At 41.2% G+C, this 26,336-nt stretch overlaps 1 protein-coding gene across 2 annotated transcripts in view; it reads right to left on the reverse strand.

Moving 5' to 3' along the window:
* Window positions 1–11,324, reverse strand: part of LOC108032536 (cGMP-dependent protein kinase, isozyme 2 forms cD4/T1/T3A/T3B) — a 32,162-nt gene extending 20,838 nt beyond the window's left edge. Inside the window, exons 1-2 of one of the 2 annotated variants that reach the window (XM_017106404.3) lie at window positions 11,234–11,324; window positions 9,487–9,810 (exon numbers count right to left, since the gene is read on the reverse strand). The gene's annotated coding sequence lies outside the window, so the exon portion shown is untranslated. Of the gene's footprint in view, window positions 1–4,096; window positions 4,316–9,486; window positions 9,811–11,233 lie in introns of those variants that run through there. The other variant, XM_017106405.3, reaches the window with a different exon arrangement.
* Between the last annotated feature and the right edge of the window lie 15,012 nt (window positions 11,325–26,336).

The following is a 26,336-nucleotide window of genomic DNA, read 5'->3' on the forward strand; positions in this document are numbered from 1 at the left end:
CCGAGCAAGATCCACTTGTAAAGTGGCACTCAAGTTTTTTGTTTATACTTCTGCATCCCATAAAAATATTACTTCATTCAGGAAGTAGGCTTACCAAGTGTAAGATAATAGCCATGCATATTCTTGGTCCCTTAAGGCAATAAACATATAAAAAGATCGTCTAGCTTTTATTCATAATTCTTTTGAAAGTGCTATCACCAAAACTAACTGAACGGAGAACAAACAAATAAATTACCTCTATTAAGCAAATACATTCTCAACTTAAGCATGAGAAGACAAATTGGGAACATAAAAATATAATTCTTCGGGAGACACAACACCCGTAATCGCTGAACATGTTTGCCAAAAAAATGAGATCCGTTTAGGAACTCGTTTAGATCAAGATAGTTCCCCCGCACATCAGCGATCATTTGTTCAAGCAGCGCGCCACCTTGGCTCTGGGCTCATCCAAGTGGGCCTGAGAATCCGCCAGACTCTTGACTTCGATTACATCGAAAGCGATCGCTTTAGACGGCCATTAGCATGTTAATGATCGCCCAGCGGATTAATGTGCGATTCGTATGCCGTGCTATTTATAAGTCGAACGCGCCGACACTCCATAAACAATGCGAAATCGGCATTGAGGCGGGCTGGAACTCCGGACGGATGCCCCCGAAGTGCGGGCAATTGCCGACCCGTAATTACCCGCAAATTCGCCAAATGCAATTCCCGATCCACACCGAAATAGTGAAAAACTGTCACAATAAATTGAGACAATTGAGGAGGCATTTGCCTGTGGGTATTTTTACGAGTATTTATAGAACACAATTGACGGGCCACTCAAAACCATCTCGTACTTCCCCCTTATTTTTTTGTGGCCTTTCAGTTCCATGGGTTTTCAATGAATTCGTTGCTCGTGATCGGAGGCAGCTTTTGGGCCACTTAAGCGCAATTACGATTGCCATTTGTTTTCATCTCGGGCGCATATGCAATGAGCAAGAAGCGGGCGGGCGTATACGTAATATTTTAAACGATTTTATGCTCTTATTGTAATTTAAATGATTGGTGGCAACTCTGGCAAACAGGTTGCCTTTTTAATTTTAATTAGTATTATGAAAACATTCGTTAAACGACCGCCCGAAACTCGAAATCTTTCAAATGTCAACTCGCTTTGGCTGGAGGGTATTAACATCGGCCGATCGTGAGTTCATTCATGCCTCTGATAACAGGCCAAAGCCGAGTCGAATATATGTTTACCGCTTATATATAGTGAGTAATTGCAGGGGGGTCTTCGCATCGCATCGCCGTGGTGACCATTTAGGGAAGTTCTGCGGTCCGGCGTGACTGGCCGTGAAAAATTGCGAGTCCCGGACAACTCACGATGGCAGATAGCGCAATTAGTGTGTCATTATGATCGCAGATAACGATACTGGTTGCGAGCACTCGAACTTAAAGCTGTTGGCCAACAAATTTGCATAGATTGGGATCTGCTGATATTTTTAGCAGGAGACGAGATTGATATCTAAGATGCATATTTAGCTGCTGCTAAAGTGTTGGGTTAAGTGAGCTCGATTTATCAGGCTGCCAAGTGGGATAACTGGTAAAGGGGAACGAAGTCCTATCACAATTTTGGAAGCCCTCTTTAACAAGTGCTTTCTCATTATTTTGCTTTATATAGCATACTTTTTAAGACTTGTAAGGTGTTTGCCAACCCCTACCCATCCTCAAAAACACAACCACAGAAGCCCACTTAATTCTGACGTCTCGCATCCTTGATGTCTGCGATCCATCAAAGTCAATTCCAATGATCAACATTTAAATCGTTCTCCCCAACTTTCAGCTTGCCCCTCTGGCAAATTGCGATCATCGCGGACGTTTGCTAATCAAAAGTGACATTTGCGATCATCAGGAGATGCCCAGCGAATTTTCCGAATGTCCCGCCTGTCAATCAGCGAAAGAGACGGCAACAGGGCGGGGCGAAAGAGACGGGCATGGAGAGTGACAGGCGGAGACAGCATGTTGAACACCGGTAGCAACAAATAGCCGCATAGACTTAATGGGCATGCCAAAAATGCGCCGCATTCGAACAATTTAAACATAATTAAGCGGCTAGTCAGGCCCAATGACGAGCCGATCCCTCTTTCCCTCGAATTGAGACATCAATTGAGAGTTATGTCAACCGTATTTGGGAACGCCATCTTCTGTATACAGAGCTATATGCTCCCAGACTGCCATAATTATAGGTCTCAATTACTGGCGAGTGGACGGCGCTTCCTCAAATGCGAGCAAACAAACAAACTCACAAGAAGCCGCACCAAATTGAAACAAGAATTCTCCGGATTTGCACCAGACATACGTACGAGCATTCGTGTATATAAATTGATTCTCCGGGGGAATTCATTCCATTTCACTCCATTCGATTCGATTCCATTTACGCCGCTGGCGTGCAATTATTCAAGTTATTTTCAATTTTCGTACGTTGCATAAACAATCAATAGAAGTGTTATAAAAATAAAACTTGAGGCGCGACTCTAAGTCGTAAATTTCACAAGAAGTTTGTTTTTAGCCCGACCCGAGCGACCCCCGGCGAGCAAATATTGTCAAAGCTGGTGATTTAAGTCCCCTCAAAATCGAGCCAATGTCGAGGATCGCATGTACAGATATGTATTCAGTGTAATTTGCGGCTAGTTTTCAGTTCTGTCGTTTTGTTTATCGTTTATTTTTGGCTTACAAATGTTCATTAGTCCCGGCGACACGTCCATTGATCGATCGCCTTGCCGAAGGCAATTGATCGCCTGATAACACTCGAAAGACACTCAGATACGGCCAGACTAGTGGCTCGATTTAGGCGGCTAGTGGGCATTAAGTGAGCTCTATCTACGGATACGGATACCGCATTTTGTATGGCGAAAATTGGCGCAACGCATGCGGACCGCTTGGTATGAAACGCACGTTCAATCAATTAAAACCCTCGCACAGCTGGATTGCAATTCCAGTTGGTTTCGCTGGGCAAAATTTGGAGTTGGTCCCATTTCGAGGTGACTCACCCAAGGCTGAGGAAGGGCTTACGCTTGGCATTACTGGGGATTTCTTTTGTATGGGAAATTTAAAGTACAACTAAGCCATTATTTGACAGAAAAATACCTAGATAGCCACTTGTAATGGGTGAAAATGTTAAGAAGCTAGGTAGCCACATTCCTTTGGCTACATTCCAATGGTCTAGAGAAGCATTTTGTCATGTTCCAATCCCTCCAATCCCTCGTAAAATATTTTGTTTACATATGTGACTGATAATTCTAGTTTCTGCAAAGCACAAGACAATTATAAGACCATAAAAGTTCTTAACGAAAAGGCGAACTCGAAGGAGCGGCGGCCTGTGATCAAACAAGTTCTAATCAAACTTTTTGCTCTTGGGCCACTCAAAATACTTAAAACTTTTGCCAGTCGTGTGGTAATCCGTTGAAAATTGGATAAATAATAACTAAATATCAAAATGTGTGGAAAAATGAATGTAGTTCTTTAATTTATTTAAGCTTAAAAGCTATATATTATAAATGGGAATTCCTCTTGATTAGAACATATTGCTTAACTTCCTTTACAGAACCATATTAAACTCATCCAAATGAATGTTGCCATATATTATACATCTTTATTTGCACTCCCAAGTCCCCTCTTTAATATAGAGTTGTTAAAGCATTCCTTAATGATCCTAACGATGATCAAACCAGCTAATCAACCGTCACACTTTTTTGTGCACTGCTCCTATTTTCCTCAGAGGAAACCCACTCGACTGCCATGGGGAGTATACTGGATTCTAGACCCCACAACAAGTGCCAGTAGCTCTTCCCCCGTCCTCCTTTCAGAGCCCCTATACCATCCGTTATGACAGTTCTTGGCTACCGAATGCACTGCGATAAAATTAGCTTAGTTACATTTTTCAATCATCTCTTAATGAGTAATTATAATAACAAGTCATAAAAAAACTCCTTTTTTTCCCCGGCATTAATTAAACCATCGACACACACTCACACGGTCTTGGCAAGGAAAATTGCCCGCCTGGGAGCGATGCAATGTGAGGTAAAAAAAAAAAATCGTAAAAGGAAATTGGCTGTTTTACCTTTGAGAGGCTGGCAAAATTCTCGTAAGCAATTTGCACTTTTAATGAGCCAAAACAAAGTGTAGCACACGCACAAGCACACCCGACTCCGATCCGCTGTTTAATTAGTCGGAACCGTTGGTTCCTACGCACTTTGTTTTATTTTGTATTTTTACTTTTGGTATTGTATTTTGAAGTTCACAAACTGCGGGTTACTTGCTTTCCGGCAACTACACGCGTTGTTGACCGATTGAGCGACGCTCGAGAACTGTTGGCCGCAGCGAGTGTTGGGAAGCAACGATCGTAGGATCGCAAGATCGTAAGCCTATCGATAGTGCGGTGGAGCGACGTCGGGGCGTTCGACGGTTCGGTTATCGAAGTGAACCCAAGCCAAACCCCAGAAGCGTTGGTTTGTCGTTCGCTCGTGGTTGTCGCCTAAATCAAAACTCGGAATTTGGCTGAAACCAGTTGAGTGCACGCACACGACCGCGGGGACTGTATATAAATCCGTATCAATATGTCTACGCCTCGCCTGTGATTCGTGCGTTGGCTCTGGCCGATCGTTTAAGTAAAATAATAGTAGTAGCGCCGCAGCTCACACACACAGAGTGACGGAAAAATTGCATTGGCGGCGATCTAATTGCTGGCTGGCATGCTAGAATGAAAAGCGTTTCGGGCACAAAAGTCACAAATAATAACCCATCTAGTATCGAAAGTATTTACTTCCAGGCACACGCACCGCAGACCGGCACTGGCGTTTCCACAGATCCCCTACTTGCATATTTATGAACGCCCCGGGCTCTTGGGATGGCCTAGCTTCGCCTGTGATTTAAAGGATATGCCATTGACATCTTAATTCGCATGGTTGAAACTTGAATTTAAGAGTTTCTTTTAGATTTTGTAAAGCACTATAAAGTATTTTTATATAAGTCAACTTATAGGAAACAAATACCAACATAGTTCAAGAATTGTTCTTTAATCTTTTGCCAAAAACATAGATAAAACCCCTTCTCAATATTCGACTTGTTTGATGTTGCGATTAAGAACACCCAAGATAAAGGTTTCAAAATGAAGTTTTTTAAATTTCATTGAGGCGTATACTTAATAAAAGCTCATTTTTTAGTTTAAAATATTTACAGTAGTTGTAAAAGGTTTAAACAAAAACTTGTTTTAAATAAAAATCATGTATATTTCTCTTCTCAATATTCGACATTTTTGAGATTGTGAGTGAGAACACCCAAAACCAAGGTTTTTAATGATTTTTTTGAATTTCATCGAGGCGTATACTTAATCAAAACTCATCTTTTAATTTAGTTTAATATAAATCACGTATATTTCTCTCCTCATTATTGGACATTTTTGTTGTTGCGATTAAGAACACCCAAGATAAAGGTTTCAAAATGAATTTTTTTAAATTTCATTGAGGCGTATACTTAATAAAAGCTCATTTTTTAGTTTAAAATAATTATTGTAGTTGTAAAAAGTTTAACCAAAAACTTGGTTTGATAAAAATCAATAATTTCTTTCCTCAATATTCGACATTTTTGAGATTATGAGTGAGAACACCAAAAATCAAGGTTTCTAATGAAGTTTTTTAAATTTCAACGAGGCGTATACTTAATAAAAGCTCATCTTTTAGTTTAGTTTAACTAAAAACTTGGTTTTAATATAAATCACGTATATTTCTCTCCTCAATATTGGACATTTTTGTTGTTGTGATTAAAAACACCCAAGATAAAGGTTACAAAATTAAGTTTTTTAAATTTCATCGAGGCGTATACTTAATAAAAGCTCATCTTTAAGTTCAAACAAAAATATTATAAAGTAGTTGTAAAGGTTTAACTAAAATAGCTATTTTCATCTTATCCTTGGTTTCACATTTATTTTTAGTTATCTTTAGTTAGAACTGACACGTACCAATTTATTTTTTAAAGCCTTCTCTTCAGTTGCAGGCCTGTAAAATATTACGCATACGCCGTGTTGACAGCCCCAGACAATTTATTGTAAACTATAGCCAAACTCTCGGGGCGGCACTCAATGGATGATTTAGTGCGGATCACTTAATAAATCATATCCTGTAGCTCAGCCAAATTTCGAAATGGCCAAATGCTTCGTTCTGGTTATTCTCTTTTTATGTCATAATTACAAAAGCCTGTTGGCTGCTACTTGCGCGTTATTGCTGCGGAAAACGTTTAGGGAAACTGATTTATTTATTACAAACAATATTACGGGGCATGTAAACAAAGCCGAACTGGAAATATTATCAACTCAACGCAGACGGAAAAGGGGTGCATGGGGAAATTGAGTCGGGCATGCAACAATCACTTGGCGTGGGACGTGATTTAAGCAAAAATCAAAACATTATTAAATTGTTTACATGGAAATTGAATTGGAGATCGTGGAAAAAATGCAGTGGAAGATTTACAAGCACTCAACAAAATTGAAGGTGCTTTTCATCATGTTTCAGGACCTATTTTTATGATATTTTCAGGAAACTTTTTTACATTTTTTACAAAAGCTACATATTAAAATTTTTTTTTGTGTGGATATACAAAATAGAATTTATTTCCATGTCTGGTTATTTGTGTTGATTGGAAGACAGTGGCTTCCGAAAAGGGGTCTAAAAATTTCTTTCAAAATATAACAATTAAATTTCTAAAGTGGTATTGATTAAACAATTTTTTACATTTTTTATTATGTCTTTAAAAAATATATGGATAATGTGTTTTTTATAAATTAAGTTTCTCCACCCATGAGTGATTATTCAGTGGCCCGGGTTTTTTTTATATTGCTTCGATGTCGTTGTCACTCGATTTTGTTTGTATTTGGCGACATTGACGCTAGTGATAAGCCGTCATGAGAGTCGCCAGTGAGCGTAGGTAATAATTATATATATTTTACTTAATTGGTGCAATCGGAAAGGAAAGGTTATTGGGCGGCAACAGAGCAGCAACAATTGAGTGGTGACAGCACCCGCCCTGTTTTTGTTTTCGCGTTACTTAATGCCATTGCCATTGTACGGAATCTAATTAATAAAGTTAGTAATCATTTTGTATTTTATACATATAAAAAAGGCAAAACAATTTGGGTAACGCTAAAAAATATTTATAGCCCTTTTTGAAAAATATTTCACTTTCGGTTTTTGGATTTGTATCACATCAAACCGTTACATTTTGGCAGAGCTTTTTTACAGAGAGAGCTTGAAGTATTTTTAAAAGCTAACACATGGAGAGCTTTTTGTTTTTGGTGATGGAAAATAAATTAAATATATCGATATAAGAACAACTTAAATAAGGTAAGATATCGAACAAAAAAGGAAAAAAATCATAATTTTTATTAACTTTCAGCAAATATTTGTTTGTTGGGAAGCTTTCAAGTTCATTGAGAGTCCCATAAATTATTTACAAACATGTCAAGGAAACCCGTCAACAGCTGTTTTCCCGATCCCATCGTATGGAAGAGAATTAAAGAGTACAATTTTCCAAAGCTCTTAGGTAAGAGCACATCTGCCATTCAAGATCTCTCTTCAAATAAACAAGTTTCATTGATGAAAAATCAAATTGGTGTTAATTTTTCGCAAATTGATTGGCAAGCATTTTTCTTTGTCGTTTTTACTGTTGGAAATTTGTCAATTTGACATTAATTTTATATGCCGCTTATTCAGGATTTTGTTTCGCGAAATTCGACCTGAAAGAGGGGGGCGCATCTTCAGAAAGACGAGCTGCCAAAATCTTTTAGCGGGTAAAATTGCAATTTGTTTTGGTTCTGGTGATGAAGAATTCGAATAGTCGCGGAAAGAAGATCTCTGAGATACGAATATTTGACAAACTGTTTACTTAACGTGCTATAAATGGGCGAAATGGTTTTGGAAATGATTTTTTGGATAAGCAAACAAATCGAATTTGCCGTTTACCATCAGATAAACAAATTTATGATTTATGAAAGTGTAGGTATAATAAACAAATAATTTTCTTTTGCATTTAAATATTTATTTTCGTTTTAAAGAGATAAAATGGTAAATGGGACCATAGAAATATACCACTTTTATAATCTTTGTACTCCCCTGTTCGAGTCCCAATTTCCTAGTTAAGATAAGAAGGTATTACCTTCCCAACCTGGAATCCAACTCCCCATTGCGACTTGGTTTTCAAGAAGAAAAACATTCCAAGGCCCTGCAAATAAAGTTTGCAATTTATTCCTCCCCTTTGAGTATGTGTTGTGCAACTTCTAGAATTACCTCCGATAAGAAAACCTTTTCCTTATACCCAATATGTATTCCTACGTTCGAAATCTGCGCAGTTGTAAAACCGAGTTTATACACCCTCACACCTAAAACGATCGAAAACCAATCGCAAAACAACCACACATTTAATGGCGCACAGTGTCAGCTATTTTTCACTGTTGCCTGGTTGGTTTGTTTGTTAAACTTTATGACAAAAAGCTAAAAATAAACTAGCAAACAAAGCAGAAAAATGAGCAGCAATAACTAAAACAACAGCGGGTCTTTGTTCCCAGCGATTTGCTTTGGATGTGCAATATAAATCGGCGCTAATAAATTTACAAGGAACTACGGAAAAAAGATCCCCCGACTTATCCTTGGAGTGCCCTTGAAAAACTGTGTCGATAAGCCAAGGGTTTTATCAGAAGTGAGTACGTAATTTGTTTTCAAAAAGCTGTTTTTCAAAACATTTACGCATTTATTGGACTCCCAAATATTTTTAAAATTATTATAGTTTGTTTATGAATTAAGTAAATCATTTTTTAAATGATAAATCCTGGCGGTTTTAGGATTAGCTTGTAAGGATGGTTATTTTTCAAAACATTTACGCATTTTCAGAACTTAAATACACATCTCAAATATTTGTAAAATGTGTATAGCTTATTAATAAAACTTTTTTTCAGTTACATATTTGGTTACATATTTTAGGAATTCCATATTTTCAAGAGTCAACAATGCAATAAAGTAAGTTAAGGAAAACCTTATAATATATTTTCTTCAATATAAAGCTTTTGGGATGGTTTCAAAGTTTATGATACGTTTTAAAGAAATATCTTTAATATATCTATAAAATATTTGTAAACTAATATATTCATAAGTAAATGACATTTAATAATTCAAAGATATTGATGTGATAAGAGCACTTTCTTTATCTCTCTAGGGTATTATTCAGTATTTAAAAGGGTTAAAACCCTGATCCCTTATTAAGTATTCCAGACACAGACAAGAAAAACAGGGTTATATGGACTAAAAAGGTTTAAGGGCGCCACGGCGGAAAAAACAATATTCAAAGGCCAAAACGATTGTGCAATCGCGAATGTCGTAGGCGGCATAAATCCATAAATAAACAATAATAAATAAGCTGTTGTTCAACGGACGGCGGACAGTAATTGCATATTAAAATGGGGCTTACATGTTGGACGGGCGGTGAAGAAACTCCAGAGGCGAGCGCGAAGGAGGTCCCAGGGAATCGCTCTGCCTCTCTCTCCTCCCCTTGTTGTTGTTGTGCTCAGCCGGCTTTTGCGAAGAAAGTTTCTCGGCTTCCACTTGTTGCCTCGATCGGCTCTCTCGCTCGCGCACTCTTCGGTTTCCTCGTTAACTCACAGGAAGCGCGGAATTAAGGCCGCACATTTATACGTCTCAACTAAGTGCAGGCGGCACATGAAATTTCGTCACCAATTTGGGGAGCCTGCACTTTTGATTTCTCGAGTCTTTTCACTTGCGTTGCTCTTCGTTTCTATCAAATTGGACATTAAAATTTAAATGCTATTAGCCGCAGAACACGAACGAAGGAGAGGCCGAGAAAGTCACTGGGAGAGCAGCGTTCCAATCGCTCTCTTTCGCTCACCCAGCGCTGTTATTGTTATCACCTGAGTCGAGTACAGTGGGGCCTCGATTTTAATGCCGAGACAAAGCTTTATTTATTCGGTAATTAAAAAAACTATATTTTTTTGCGAGACGTATGCGTAATTTTTAAGCTTTTGGGGTCTAAGTTGACAAAAAATCACTCATACGTCACTTATGCCACTTGAATTATATTTTACAAGAGAGACTTGGCTTCCATTTTTGAGCCTTGACATTTAATGTTTTGGCTTTAATTAGAGTAAAAATCAAAGAAAAATCTATAAAAATAAAATAACAGTACGTATAATATAATTTTCCGTTGTGGATTCGAAAGTAGCTCGATCACTGTTTCTTCCAAAAACCGAAAGGCAAGGGCCAAGCTCCACTGTACCGCTCACTCTCTCCGCTCTCTCTTCACTCTATCGCTTACACCACACTCTTTTGTTTTCAACCAGCTCTCTCGCTCCGCATAGTTTGCCTTGTTGTTGTTCCTGCCAGCGTAGCGTAGTTAACTTGAGCGGCAGCAACAACAACAACGGCCATACTTGTTGCTAAAAATAGAAGCGCGGCGGCGAGACAGAAACAGAAAACAGAAAAACAGCAGCGGCGGAAAAAAATATGTATAAAAAAAGCGAAGGCGGCAACGCGCACAAATTGGAAAAAATTGTATATGAAGAGCAACAAAAACAAGGAGTAACTACCAGAAGAAGAGGATAGTTACAACAACAAGTGAGCTTCTAATAAATATATCGAAGAAAGGCCAAGAGGAAGAAAGCCAAAATAAGGAAATGCGACGCAAAAATGCAGTTCAAAGAGAGAAAGAAAGAGAGGGAGAGAGAGTTTCGAAAAAAACAATGCAAGCTTGGAAAATCCATTGGAAAACGTCCAGTTTATGGGAATCTTGCAGGGAAAATCAGTCATAAAAGTGCGTCATGTCCAAGTGCCAAAGAGAGATAGAAACAAACGAGTGATTTTCCATGCATTTAATTGCTGGCCAGACTGCATTTTAATTTATTAATTTTTCACTTCCAAATCACACACTGAAAGAGAGCCGCTCTCTCGCTCTCTTTCTCTTTTCCCTGGCCTTTCTCCCCGCCCCTGCCACTCCTCTCTATTCTTGCATATTATTTCACTGAAACTGCATTCGCACTTCACACTTTCCAGACATTCGGTCAACTTAAACCGCTGCCTTTGCCTTCATTAACTTCCAAGGCAAATAGTTGCACATATGGAAGAAGGCTAGTTGGTGTTTTTAGAATTCAGAATTGAGCACAAGCGCTAGATCGTTCGACTAGCGGAGGGCAACAACAACTAACCCAGTGGCACGCACACAAACACGCGTCGTTTGAAGAACCGCCGATTCGGATCGCGATGTGGAGCGCGCGAGAGCGAAAAGCAATCTGAGCACTCGGCGCAGCGCGGAAAGCCTTGGAGCCACAGTCCGAGGGGGAGAGCGCCAGAGAGGCCCCACGGAGAGAGCCCGTAATCAGCAGCAGGTAGTTCGCGTGGTACAGTCAGGCTCCTCTAAGTGGAACGCTGAGCTAATGAAATTGGAAATAACAAAGCTAGCGCAATAAATGTTAAAAAATATTTTTTAGAATACACTTCTAAATTTTTAAAACTAGACGAAAATAATTTCAAATATTGATTTCTCGGTAAATTTAATACTTATGAAAAATTTGGATCGTTACAAAATGTAAATGTAAAATTGATTGATTTAATTGAAATGCCTCAAGGCATTCTTGTGTTAAACCAATTTCGTTTGTTATTTTTAATTACCTAATTTGCTCTTAAAACAAGCAATTATCGTGCATAATTTAAATCATTCTTGATAATTGGATCAAGAACATTTGTTTTCAAATTGAAAACGTTTTGTACTTGATTTGAGAACTGTGTTTGAGAATTAAAAAACAACACAGCTACTTTTAACATCCTTTTCCTACTTGATTAAACACCGAAATACTCTAGTTTTCGCTGAGTGTAACAGTGTAATCTTCTCAACGGAGCGTTTAAAATCCGAATATCGGCTCAAAAAGTAATAAACAGTTCAGTGGATAAGCATTTTCTCAGAAAAGCTAAGACAAATAAGTTTTATTTATCACGCCGAACTGAGGTAAAACCGGTGCATGCAATCATCTTAAAAGTCGGTCAAGAGCGGTCTCTTTCGAGTTAATCCAATTATTAATTAGAAACTGCGATACATTTTTTAACTTCGTAACGTTTATATATGCAAGAAGTGCATTAAAAAAGAAAATTTGTTAGAAAAGGTTTTCTGGGCAAGTGTGTGTGTAGTGGGGAAAGGTTTTTGGAATATATTTTGTGTGGCATACGTTCCAAAACAAATTTTTTGTAGCATACTTATCGAACACTGAAAAAATAAATAAATAGTCAAGACATACACCAGCTTAATGTGTGGCTGTGGACTTCGTAACTATGTAAAATGACGAGTACTTGTATTATGTATTCTACTCGTAGAATCCCTGTTACAGCCTATCACCGATAGATGGCGCAGTAACGTTATGTAGAAGATAAATTTTGATATTTATTTTATAACAAATTAGTTATATTTAAAAGGGAAAGTATTAAGTAAAGACAGCATTACAACATCAGCAAAATTTAACGTTAGACTACAAAAAAATCAAAACATTTTTTTTTAATGATGATAATGCTTAATGATAAAAGATACTACATCTTTTTTAGGCTTTTTTGTCATGTATTGCTAGCAAAGTCTAAAAACCTCATATTTTTTATTCTTAAGAAAATTCGCTGTATATTTAGTTCTACCTAGAAACTATATGACCTAGCACTTAACAATCGCATCATTTGTAAGTGAGATAAATTGAAAATCCACCTCGATGTAATTGTTGGTGCGTTTTTACAATAAGGAAGTTTTAATTGATGTATTTGTTATTTATAATCCCTTTAGGCTGTTTTTAATCTTTCCTAATGATTATCATTCCTATTATCGGTAATGTGCTCCGCTTTGATCCACCCACCGGAGAAGCAGACAAAGGCGATTGCTACCCCATCACAGAATTATCACGATAGCGTCAAGTAAAACCTCCTGTGTATATCACTGGTATAAAAGGCTAATGGCTATTTGTAAAAACAAAATTACGAGTCTTAGCAAAATAATACGATAAACGGATTGAATATCATTGTCAGTCAACAGGTATAGCTTTTGCAACTCCGGTATCTAGTTACCCATTTTCCCTAACCCTCAAAGCAAGACTTCCAATTGCGGATAGTTGCCTGCTGACTATCTCACGGTACAATAGACAGGCATCCTAATCCGAGCCGAGCGTGTAGACCGTCTTCTGGCACCGCGAGCTGACATGCAAATTAAAAAGCATATGCTTTGACTCCTAATCACAAAGCACTTTCATTCAGTGACTGCTCGCCCCGCCCAGCATTTTCCTTTTTTGCCCGGCCCACTTGATGGGTGGCTCTTTTCTTCCGCCTGTCAGACGTCGCTGCCGTCGCCTTGTCCGCGCTCACATCCGCACTCGCATCCGCGCTCACATCCGCGCCCTGCTCCGCCTGACGTTGACATTGATGTTGGCTGTTAGCTGTTGGCTGTTGGCTGTTGGCTCTTTGGATGTGTTGCCTGTTTCGAGTGGTGGCTGATGCGAGGGGCTGCCATTTGGGTGCGTGATGGATTTCTGCAGCGCTGCGAGTCGAAATCCAGCGACTCCGACAGCTCGGCGCACAGCTACGCCCCAAATGGCGCAAAAAGCGAAATCCCCCAAAATGATTAATGACTTTTCAAGTGACTTGCAACAAAACCAAGTCACCAGTCGCATAACGAGCCTCAGCCAGGATCAAAAAGTTGTGGGTGCACTGTGAAAAATCGCATTTGAAAAGAGATTTTGTTGTATCAGGGTGTAAGCTAATAAGTATGCTAGGAAATTTGTGGGAATTGTCAGTTTAGGATAAATGTCAGTCCAGTTTTAAATATTTTATAAATTTAATTATTTACAATATAATATTACTTAATTTTTTTTATTTTATTATGTTCATTTATTAAAGGTTTATAAATAGTACATTAAATAGTAACTTTTGTAAAGTTACTTAAAAGCGTTTAAAAACGTTTTTGAAAGTATGCTGTATAGTATGCTTATAGCATACTTTCCAACACTTCTTCAAATGATTTTTTAAAAATGTTCTTTGGTTTGTTTTCTTAAACTTTAATACACCTCAGATCTATAGAATCTCCAAGTGTAATGCCTTTCATTGTGGGCGTCTCAGAAGAGGGCCACAAATTAGTCTCAGCAAACGAGGACGCGACTCCGCTCACATCCACATCCCATCCACATCCACTTCCACGTCCAGAGACATCCTCCGCCGCTCCGGGCTGCTCGTCTATCTTTGACATCACTCTGGCTGAGTGATGGGGCTGCGTGTGTGGGGTCCTCGTCAGTGGAATTAATGATTTAAATGCGGGGGACGGGGACCTCATCCTCTGACTGGCTGGCTGACTCGAACTGTTGTCGTGTCATTAACCAACACTCCGGCGTGCCATTTTCACCTGCAGCTGTAGTCATTTTTCAACACTGAGCCAGTGGGATGGCATCGTTAATTGCAGGCAAACGTCAAAAGTCGTCTGTCAGCCTCCAAACCTCGAATGGACTATTGCTCCAAAGCTCCAAAGCGCCCAACCCCCGGGCTCCTAGCATCAGACATCAAACATCGGGCTGAGGCCTGGCTTCTCGTCCACGTCCACATCCACGTCAGAAGCTGTCAGGCTCACAAAAGTATACATCACGGGCCAAAGTCCCCGAATCCATTGCCCGCCTTTCAGCCAGAGTCCAGGCCTGGCCTGGTCATGGTCGATAGTTGGCTGTTGCTGTTGCAAAAGATTGATGTGTGCTGTACGACGTCGGCAGGCAAAACGGAAAATAAATGATGTTGGTGATTATTTTTCTTCATTGAGCGGCAGTCGCTGCTGCCTGTTAGCTCCGCCCCGCCCTCCCCTTCTGCCGTTGTTTCAACAGCCATTTTGGCCATCAATCTCGGAGAAGCATCAGGCGGACCCAACGGGTGTTTTCGAGGTGGCCATCAACTGGCGGACGGCAACAGGGGGGTTGCTTCGGCAGTTGGGGCTGCACTCGCACTCGCTTATTCATTCATTCATTCATACGCAGCACATTTAGACAATCTATCAACTTGGCCTGGCCGGAACTGGCTCAGATGGGTGGTAAGTGGGAGGTGGGTAGGGACTGGGGATCAGTGTTTATTGTAATACTCAAAAATATTGTAATACTTATTCTAATACTCACATAATTTCTATAAACACTATCTTCATATATAGTCAGATAAGGGGGTCATTGTATTTTTACCTGACCTTTATTTATACTTTTACAGTGCCAGAAAAATTAGGAAAACACATAGCAAAAACATTAAAGGTACTACGATTATTTTATTAAAATTCTGTATTATTTATATCTAGATATGGAGTGTGTTCCTGTTAATGTATCTAGCATTTTACTCTATATTTGTGATTATTGATAGTTTTCACTATTACAGTCTTGTTCTCCCCCGGAAATTTTATACATATCTTCATGTATCCATTTTTTTGTTGATAGAATAATTTTTATGGAAAGGAAATCCAAGAAATACCATTCCTTAGAGACATGTTTGATCCATAACATTTTTACAATGCGAATAACACACTAATCCTTACTTGATATTTGTCTATGTAGGTACCAGAAAATAAAAAATAGTATTAAATAAAACTTAACAGCAATAGGATGGTAAAATAAATTTACAATCAAATACTTGAGGCCGTACTTTTGCTAGGATGGATGACGGGCAAAAAACACGCCTTTGAAGTCCCAGTTCCATTCATGGCGTCGAGGACAGCAGTTCCTCTTCCCCGCATCCACGAGCATACATCTCCATCCATTACCCTGCCACTTCTCGCCACCAGGACATTACCACAATAACGCCCACAACTCTCGGAACATCTGCAGCTCTCCTTCTCGAACGCTAGTGGGGAAAAGTGCAATATCATCAATTACTCGACAAATTTAGTGCCAGAAGACCAAGTCACCAGTCGTTGGCCGAAGCTGCGGGGGAAACGTCCGAACAGCCGGAGGGCAGAGGTCGGAAAAACGAAATGTCCGGATGCAAACAATAAAATACATTTTCCGGTTACTTGTCACCCACTTTTCTATCGGGGCCGCCTTCGTCTTGACCCGCCGGAGAGGAAAATCCCTTCTTCGGTCTGAAAAGAAGTTGACACATGCTGCTCGCCTCCTCCTCCTCCTCTTCTGCTTTTCTCTCGAGCAGGAACTGCAGGACCAGCACAGCTGCAAGTTCTCCGACTTCTCCGGGAAACTCCTCGGCAATTGCCAACAAAGCATTTCACTTTTTCGGTGGGGAAAAGCACTCTTCCTGCTGTTGTTGTCGTCCAAAGTCATGTCGACAATAGCTTTAGCTTTGCTTTTGACACTTGGTAAATGGCGCCCGCCCGCTGAGCGACTGCAGCCAGCATTTCGCCCACATGGCTCACAGTGCCCAGCTCCTGTCCCCGCTCGACTGCCAACATCCGGCGGCCTCCTTGTGGGCGGCCAGTGGGCGTGGTCGGGTCACTTGTTTACCGCTCCACTTACGCGTCGCTCTCGAGGGCTGCTGGACACTTTTCCGGCCACTGCTGGTGAAGCTCCTTCCAGTTTTCCTTGTCTCGCTTGAGATTCCCGGCCCAGGTGCACTGGAGAAAAATTAGCACAATTTGGTTAACAAAATGATTCTCACTAATTCAATAATATCTATGAATTATATAAAATTATTGGGATGTGCTCAAAAATCACTTAGAGTCTAAAAGTATGCAGTGAATAAAAGCTGATGGTCTTTCTGCATGTACCTCTGCGTTTTAAAATATATTGTAGCATACTTTTGAGTGTCTAACAAATTAATATTTAAAGATCATTTCAAAATCTATGTGCATTATTTGTGTTTTCTTAAGAAGTATAAATTTATTTTTAAATTTTCAACATCAAGATGAAATATAATGTATAATAACCGATGTTTGGCAATGTTTTATAAAACCGTTGTGATGCAAAAAAAATCCCGATCGCGGCATTCCGTTTTTTTCCCTGCATGCCAGTCCTTGGGTCCCACTGCAAATACCCCTGTCTTTTAAATATAAATTGTCCCGAAGTGCAAAGTGCAGGCCACCAAGGGCACCGATGTGAACTTCCCTCCCCCTGCTGCTGACTTCATTGCCTTTCATCACCCAGACTGCAGATAATAATTTATCAAGTGCGTGTCGGGATGCTTGACACAAGATTTGTTGCTGCTGCTGTGGGGATATGTCAAGTCGGATGCCAATCGCCGACAGTGCGAATGACAGACAGACGTGAAGTATTGGATCAGGCTGTCGGCAATCGATGGGCCAATCAGTGGGAGGGCACTTCCATGGATCCGGCTCTAAAGCGGAAATTGATATTAGAACTCTGGAGGGAAATTACTATCTGCAGGATATATAAAAATAAATTATTTACTATACTTGGAGCCCGTACAACTATAAGACATTGTTTGACATACAAAAAACAGATCCTGAGAAAGTGAAACTTTTGGACAAAACGACTTCCAGCCCCTTCATTTTATGTATCTCAAAGTGTCATGTCACCAGAGTCCTGGCTCTTTTCTCCATCCCTAAAAGTTTGTCTTCTGCTCTTTGCCAAGGAACAAGCGAAAATATTGGCCAGCATAAATCTTGGCGGCCAAGTAGTAAATTTTCATTTTCACACCTTTCAACACTTTTCACGCTAACACGACCAGAAGGAACATTTTGCTGTCAAAAATAAAAGGCAGACTAGCAAAGAGGCAAAGAGATTCGACCTCTGATCCCGCCCGTTCTACCCATCTGTTTGCCCCCTGACAAGCTACACAAATACTGTCATATGCAGCGGGAAAGGAGCGGGAGAAAGTAGTGAAAGAGGAGCCGAGCAGTCCGAGCAGGGAGCATCAGAGGAGTTTGGCCAAGAAGAGCGGAGCAGACAAAGTGCCTCTGAGCGTAAATAAATTGGAAATGTCCTTTGCCCTGGCAGTGCCCCCATCAGCCACGTAGAGGGGCATTCGGGGAGTACACTTGGAAAAAAGGATAATCGGGGTATATAATAGGTTTAAAAAAAAAATGTATTAACATTTTTGGTAGAATAAAGAAATGAAAGATCATTAAAAGTATTTTGACAAATTATAAAGCAGTATTTTTAAAATGTCCTTTAATTAGTCAGATTCTCAGATTTGTCCAAACGCAGCTTTTTAGGAATTTTGAAAATTTATTTTTAAAAAATTAGAAAACCCCTTTTATTTGAAGTGTCGAGGAGGGAAGCGAAGGTCCTTGCTGGCATTGCAATGCGTCGGACATTGGGCGAAGGCGATGCTTCCATTTTAATATTAATTTTACCCCAAAGCAGCAGACGGGGCCCCGGACACAGAAAAGTTATTGCCACCGCCGAGAGCGGGCACGGGACAGAGACAGAGGCAGTAATCATGGGGCAAGGTCCTGGGCACGGCAGTATCCATCCTGCAGTTCCCCACGCCCCACGTCCCGCCTGTCCGCTGGCGTTGTCAGTTGAAGCAATTTATGTCAGTGCATATCCGACAGCCTGGCAGTTGCAAGCCATGTGCGGATCCCGGAGCCCCAGTCGCTATCCTGCTCCTCCTTCTTGAGGCCAACACCGAAGTGTCCTTGTTGGCAGCAGCACAGCAACAACAGGGCTAACAGCAACGGTGGCACCAACAATGCAGCCAGCACCTATCAAGTTATCAAGCAGCCAAGGGCTTCCCACTGCTGATCCCATTGGCGATGGCGGCGTGACACGCGGTAAGTCAGCTTGAGTCACATTCTACACTGGGAAAAATGTATAATACAATTACCAACCTAGAAGGTACTTAAAGATACTTCAAGGTTCCAACCAGGATACAAGACGGCACAATATGCAATTGCAATAATTAATACATTTAAATTTTAAGAAAGTATTGTTAGGGTCGTTATTAAAACAAAAAATAAAAATTTAAAGTGCCAAAAACATTTTTAATAAAATAATAATATACATATTGTGAAGAAATTTTGACTGTATATCCTTAAAAATTTAGTTTGTGAGTTGATTGCTGGAAAAATTAAAAATAATACTGCTCCCCCCTTTAAAGTGATATCCTCCCGATAAATACAGATCTGCTACCTTTTTTTGCAATCCTTAAAATAGGCCAAATAGAATATCTATCAGCGCCGTCTTCGATTACCAACATAAAAAAAAACTATAAGTTTAAATTAATAATATATGACACTTTTTGTTATTTCTTCTTTTTTTTACTGTCCTGAACGACTCACGGCGCCATCTCTGGACGCATTTCAACAGCAATACTCATCGTTCTTGTTGTTATCCTGGCAACGACATCGAGCAGGCTAAAGTTTAGTGCAACCTTTGATTTATATATTTCTGCCCGACCCTCCTTAGCATCCACCGAGAGCCCGTGCACTTTGCAGATGCCAAAGGAATTGCTCCATTTTCCCAGGCACGGGACTCCGTGTCCTTTTCCCAAAGCCTGTAGCACCGGAAGGCGAAAGCAAAATATTTATTAGTTTGTTAAATTGTGAATTGGCCGAAGGAGCCCCAGACAGTTTCCCCCTTCGATTTGTGCTGGCCCGGGCATTGCATTTCGTTTTAATTTTTTAGCTGGTCGCAAGATTGGCTCCTGTTTTGGCTCGGAGCAGGTCCTTTCATGCCATTCATTGTTTGTTCGGCCATGACTCCTGGCCTGCCTTTGAGTCCCTTTTCCGTTGAGTGGGCCAAAGGATTTCATTATTATTCTCCATTGCAATGCCCTTTGACACCCAATGTTGTAGATTAAAGTGTCCTGCTGTGTAATCGAAATAAACCGGATGTAGAATGTTGGGACTGAGCCGTTTAATTGACTCTTTTTGCCTGTTTATAATGCTCAAAAATTACTATTTAATGGGGGAACCCCCGCAAAAGCCAGACACTTTGCGGCCTCGTCCATAGACACATGTTTTGGGTTAAGCGCCCCCTGGCGGCCGGCGCCCGGCTGCATGCGATCATCGGGGACCCATTTTGATATATAATATTTTAATTAAAATGTAAATCGAAATGATTAAGTGCTTCCAATTTATACACAATATTTCATAAGCGCAGAAGAGAGGAGGGCCATAAAGCACTGAAAATTGTCGGTGGAATACAAAAGACCATAATTAATTACACCGCTGCGAGCTGGGCACGAAAGGAGCTAGAGAGGGAGAGAGAGAGAGAGAGGGGGCTAATGACGAGCGAGCGAGAGGGGCCGAGGAGGGATTGGCCGCTGATTAATGACGGCCTGCGAATGAGACAGAGACAGAGTGAGCCGGGCAGAGCGAGACGGGGCTAGAGGGACGTGAGACTGACGAAAATGAGCACAACATCATCATGATAAATTTGAGGACGATAATGAGCATTATATGATAAATCAGTGGAGCCAGCGGTGGTGCTGCGAATGGCAACGAATGCTCTGTTGAAATTTCTGTGGCACAATAATAAATTAATATAAATGATACTTAATTTTATGATTAATGATATTGATGAGTTCTAGCCAGTCGGCCAGTTGGGCAGCCAGGCAGCCAGGCAGCCAGGCAGCCGTGCAGCAAGTTCTGGCCAGTTCGGGAAAGGGTCGCTTCGGTAAGAATAATTTTCATAAATTTATCAACAATAAATCAGCCGGGAATCGCCGTCCCTCATATCGGGACCGATTTCTCGCCGTGAGTAATGCACAATAAATAAAAAATAAATAATACATAATTACAACTTTTGATTATTGCTTCTGCCGCCGCCTTCGAGCTGATGGTCTTCGATTAACCCACTCCCCTGAAGGCACCCCTCCTACAATATTTTTTCGACGCCATTGACGCCTCTCGACCCGGCCAACTGACACGAGCACGCAAAGCTCTGGGGGATCCCGAATATTCGGGGGAGTATGGCCTCTGACAAATGATGCGCCCAATTTGGGCCAGGGAAAAGATAAATTTCAAAATGATTGAAACGCGTAATTAATTTACTTTTCGTTGGCCTGCTCGATGTTCTTTTTTCTAAACCATTTGGGACAATTCGTTTTCTGCCGCTGATGAGGAGTGATTTGTCAAAATTACCCAAAATATGAAAAGTGGATGACCGGGAATATAAAGTTTAGGGGTTTAGTTTTGTGGTCGAAAGCACAAATCATGTGGGTTTGTTTTGGTATATAGAATATAAGTATCTTAATAATTTGCAATCAAGTTGATTTGTAAACAATAATTTTGTTAAGAATGTTACGGCTTAATGTAGTATGAAACCCGCATTTTAGTACTACCCTTAAAAAATATATAATTTTCTTTAAGCAAAAGTAAAAAGATGTTTGCTATACCGTAAATTAACGCTCATCCAACATCTCTAACACACTCATCTCGTGGAAAAATGTCACTTACCGGGGGAACCAACTAAAAGAGTAATTTCCAGATTGCATAAGTCGCATAAGTCAAGCTGTCAACGGCAGGCAGACAATCAGACTACGGGAGCAATTCCTGGGGAACGAGGTAGAATTCCGTTGCCTGAAATGAGTTGAAAAAGTGAAAAGTTAAGCGAAATGAAAAGGAGTTTTCCCCCTTTGAAACCCAAACCCTGCGCCCCTGTCTATCTTTCGCTTCCTTTCAATGTGTCGTTGCTGGTGGCATTGTTTCCATCGCATTTGTTCCAACAAAAGTGCAATTTGCACCCAAAACAGCCGCAAACAAGAGGAGAGAGTGTTGACAATGGCAGAGAGCAAGGAAAGAACAAAAGAAATGACAAACAAACAAATACGACGAAAGCCAACAAACACACATGACAGAGGCAAAATAAGAAAAATCCCCTTTGTCTAGTGTTGTGTTTTGTAACACGAGTGTGGAAAAAATCACGGAAAACTTTTCAAACAAAAAAGAGTAAGGAGAGAAAATAAAAAACCCCTTCTGTGGAGTGTGCGGCATATGCTAGGCCAGAAGAAGAAGCTGCCAGTAGTGAAGTTCAGTTCGGTTTCTGTTCGCTATCCGGGCGATAAAAACCCAAACGAACTGGCTGAAAAGCAACGAGGCGGCGAGCGGGCAAAGAAAACTGCAAAATTGCAGCAAATAACAATGGCAAACTGACAGGAGCAGCAGCAGCAACAGCTACTGCCGGCCACCCACCGAACCACCGCACCGCCGAACCACTGAGCCACCCGCCCACACACTCCGCCAGAGCGGTTGGCTTGGAACAAATGCGTACGTGACACTTTGGTGGCGCAGAGATATAAGAATGTCACATAACTCAACGTGATTAACGTCTTTTTGTCGCTCTCAGGCGGCGGCGGTGCTCGCCCCCTCCTCCTCAGCATGCAAAAATATAGCTGGCCATAAAACAAGTGGTTCTCGGTGGGTTCTGGCCGGGTCTGAGTCTGAGTCTGGCTCTAGGTCTCCCTCTGGCTCTGGATTTTCCCAATGCGTTTACTTGCTCCCCAGCCGCGGCAATCGTTTAACGAAAACTTTGGTATTATGCGAAGGCATTTTCCAGCATCCATTTCCACGCGCAGTTTCTTCCACTTTCAGTTATTTATGATCTGGTGTATCACATATATTCCGGATTTGTTGATTCAGTATGTTCTCATAAGGGTGCCATGTTTATGAAGGGGCTTCGATTTATGATTATTTATGTTTTCTTAGCCTCTGTGATAAGAAAGTCACTTAAGTAAAGTTCATAATGTATCAATCTTTAAGATTTATAAATATTTAACCGTCTCAAGATTTTAACAAGACCTAAAATGTATTTAAAAATTGTTATCGCTTTGCCTTATAAAAGTGGAGACTAACATTGGTAACTAATGATGTTAAAAAATAGGTTTTCCTGCTTAAACTAAATACATAATTACTCCCAATCAAGACGGTTTCGTCACACTTAACGGCCATAACTCATCTGCCAGCTTGCCTCGTCATCGACTTGATCATCTAACCGGCCAAATCCCATTATAAAATCATCAGCCAAAGCTGCAAAACGAACCGATAACAATAAATTATGGCAAAAAAAAAAACGAAGCCAAAGAAATCAACAAGAAAATATCAATTCGAACAATGGGAAATGCGTTTGATATGCCATGGAGCATGATTGACATGTTGTGGCAACCGGAAAGCCAAGACATTATACCATCTTAGATGGATGGCCAAGTCGCGGAAGAGGCACAACGACCGATCTGGGATGAAAATGGGAAAAAAAAGAGTCAAACGCTCACGCGCGCAACAAATTGGATTTATTTACGCCCCGTCAGCAGAGATCCAGGGCTCATGTGATCCCCAGTAACCGAGACCGGGCCCGTACCATTCCCATTTTCGATCATCATCATGCATGATGCATGATCGCTCAAATGAACTCACTTGGCCGGCAATTACGGCCGGCGAACTGGGCCCGTATTGAGTTACACCAAATCGCATTTTGCGCTAAAAGCGATTTGACATTTTCTCCGCGCCCGAGTTCTAGTTAGGAGTCCCGGGCTCGAGTCCGCAGGCGGTTCCAGCTGCGCTCCAGTCAACCTTAATGACACTCAGCCCGATCGACAAAGCGGCATGGCTACTGGATTTCCAGAGGGGTCTCTGGGAAGAGGACGGGGCCGGGGGACGCCTCTGCGTTCATACATTAATCAACAGACGAGGCTGCTTGGTGGTTGCCTTCCACCGATGTTGTTCACACATTTCAGCTCGAATTAGTCGAGGGTTTTCATGAATGAATCGATCGAACGAACCAACAAACCAACGAACTGTTTCTGTCCCAGGCCCAGCCATTTATTTCTTTTCGGCCGGAGTTGTGACCACATGCGGTCCCATCGATGGATCGCCGAATCGCCTGAATCCACTGAACAATAATAAAGAATTTGCCGAAAGAAAAGAAGCCGACAAATGCTGGGCTCTATCATTGAGAAGTCAAGAAATGCGCAAGGCCCCGAGATACTTGACTGGAAAGTAATGCCCGGACCGGGCCAATCGTCATCATTATTATTTTGTAGCGTTTCATGGTGCGCTGCGAGAAATTGAAATCAGCATGGTGCCCCCCCAGGAAATCGGGGAAATCGGGTATCGATCCCGGGCAGCCGTCGGCGAAATGTCTTTGTGTGTAATCGGCCATAAGCACAAGCCGCGGGGGTCCATTTTCTCAGCCCAATCTTTTGAGGAAACTTCACATTGGCCAGACCCCTTAATCAAAGAGGTTTCGCTTACAACGACCGGCGGATAAAATTGGATTAATTTACATTTCCCCCATCCCCAGTGCAAAGCCCAGTTCGTACATCAGGTGAGGATTTTATTTTCAATTTCCCCTGCCTTTCGATTATGACACATTCTCCACAGTCAACACAATACAATCATCAATCTCTAACATTGGAAATTTACAACCGGGGTTAGAGTCTAACAGGTCCTGGTTTTTAGGGTCGATGTCATGTCCTTTCCGCTCCCCAACTTGGCTTTCCCATCTCGTTTTTAGACTGTGACAGTTGGACAGGCCGAGTGACAGATTTGACCAGAAAACAATTCGTGTGGCACATACAACAATAAACTTATCCCAAGCCAAGTCCCGTCCTTGGATGCAAAGCCCGACACTGTGTCTACACTTCACTTAACTCAACTCCGCCTTTCCCCCGACCCTACTCGCTCTGTTTTTGCATTTTATCCTCGTCAACAGGATTTTTCAGCATGAGTTGCCTGCCAGGAGAGGCCATCATCAGAGTTTACAGCCAGGGGCGGGCCGAGTCATGTCATCTTCATGTGTCCAGGCAGGCGGAGGAGCCATCTGGACTGGGAGTACAACTACGGTTAGCTGCCGCCACACATAATGTCCGACTGGCAAGCAGCTGTCACTCAGTCAGGCCGGAAGAAGAATGCCGGGATACCCTTGTAGAACTGACTAAATGAAGTGGAGACGCAGCAGATCTACAAGCTCGATTTGGAAAAGTAACTTTTATAATTGGGAAAATTAGGGATATAATTTTAACTTATATAATGTAAATAACCTTGATTTTAATAATTTTACTTCGATTTTATCTATCTTTTCAGGAATAAATAATAAAGCAAGGGCTGAAATCGGTATAGATTTAAGAATGTTACTTTTTAATGTCAAAATAACATTTTTATAAATACCAATTTATTTTATAAGATTAAATAAGAATAATCTTACAGTTTCAATACCATTACCACTTTGAGTGGAAAAGTAAGAGTCCTACGAGTTCGACTGTACTCGCACACCATGCTCGTTCTGTTCTATAGGACAGAGTACATCCCATGTCCCTGATTCCCGGAGTCTGTCCGGATGAGTCCCGCTCATGAAACTCATTCGTGTGCACTTGTCAGGAGCAGCCACCAGCTCGTTCCGTTCCCTCGGCCCCTTCCGTTTCATTCCATTTCATCCCATTCCATTTCCCGTCGCCGTTGTCCTTGCAGTTCGTTTGTGGTCAGTGTTACCATACGCACGAATGAAGCACGCATCTTTGCATGTGGAGATTTTCTCACCAATGCTCCTCCATCGCGATAAACCTGATGGATTGCTCGGGTATTGGTAATGCAATTACAATGCCACTGCCGGCTAATTAAATCCCCCACAGAAAGGTAACCCGGACAATTAATAAGCTTATGGGGCCAATAAAATATTGATAAATGCCCGAGAGCTGTGCACAAATCCCCTGAACAACATCGCGAAACGTTCGTTGTGAAAAATTTATGTGTTAATATTTACAAATAAATTAAGCGGCCTGGGGAAACGGGGAGAGGGAGCTGAACTGGGTGGCTGGGTGAGATGCCTAGGCCATTTCATAGCCCATTTATAAAACCCGGGAATTCGCATCCCGTGTTGGTGAAGAATCCACTGGGGAAGGGGCCAAACGAATGAAGCAGAGCCAATGCAAATAAGGCAACATTTGATTAATGAGTGGGCCGGAAAATTAAACGGCAAAGCAAGTGCCTGCGACACTCGAGCGAGAGGGGATCAGGTCGTTGAGCCCGGGCTGGGTCTAGGGGCTGTTTCAAGAGACCGCCATGACGCAACAATCCAAAAATGGCTAACGCTTATTTAATTGCATTTTTATACGTAGTCATCGTACACCATAAGGAACTTTGTAAAAATATATATTTGAAAATCTTTAATCATTTTTCTCTATCTGCCTAGAGTCTCAATTTCATTGCATTGTGCCTAGCTCAACTGTTTAGCCGCAGCCCCCTTGTGTTTTCTTAGACATTTCTGGAATATTTGCGAGGGCATAACTCATTTGGTAATTTAAGTACTTGCACGAGTTGGTCGTTGGTCGCGGGTCTCACGTACTCCCCAAATGGAAAGAGGGACCCCGAGTGCAGAGTGCCCAGAGGAAGAGGCAGGAACTGGCCAATCCATTCAGTGGAAC

The sequence above is a fragment of the Drosophila biarmipes genome, chromosome 2L (genome assembly GCF_025231255.1).
Source record: "Drosophila biarmipes strain raj3 chromosome 2L, RU_DBia_V1.1, whole genome shotgun sequence".
In the NCBI taxonomy this organism is placed as follows: Eukaryota; Metazoa; Arthropoda; class Insecta; order Diptera; family Drosophilidae; genus Drosophila; species Drosophila biarmipes.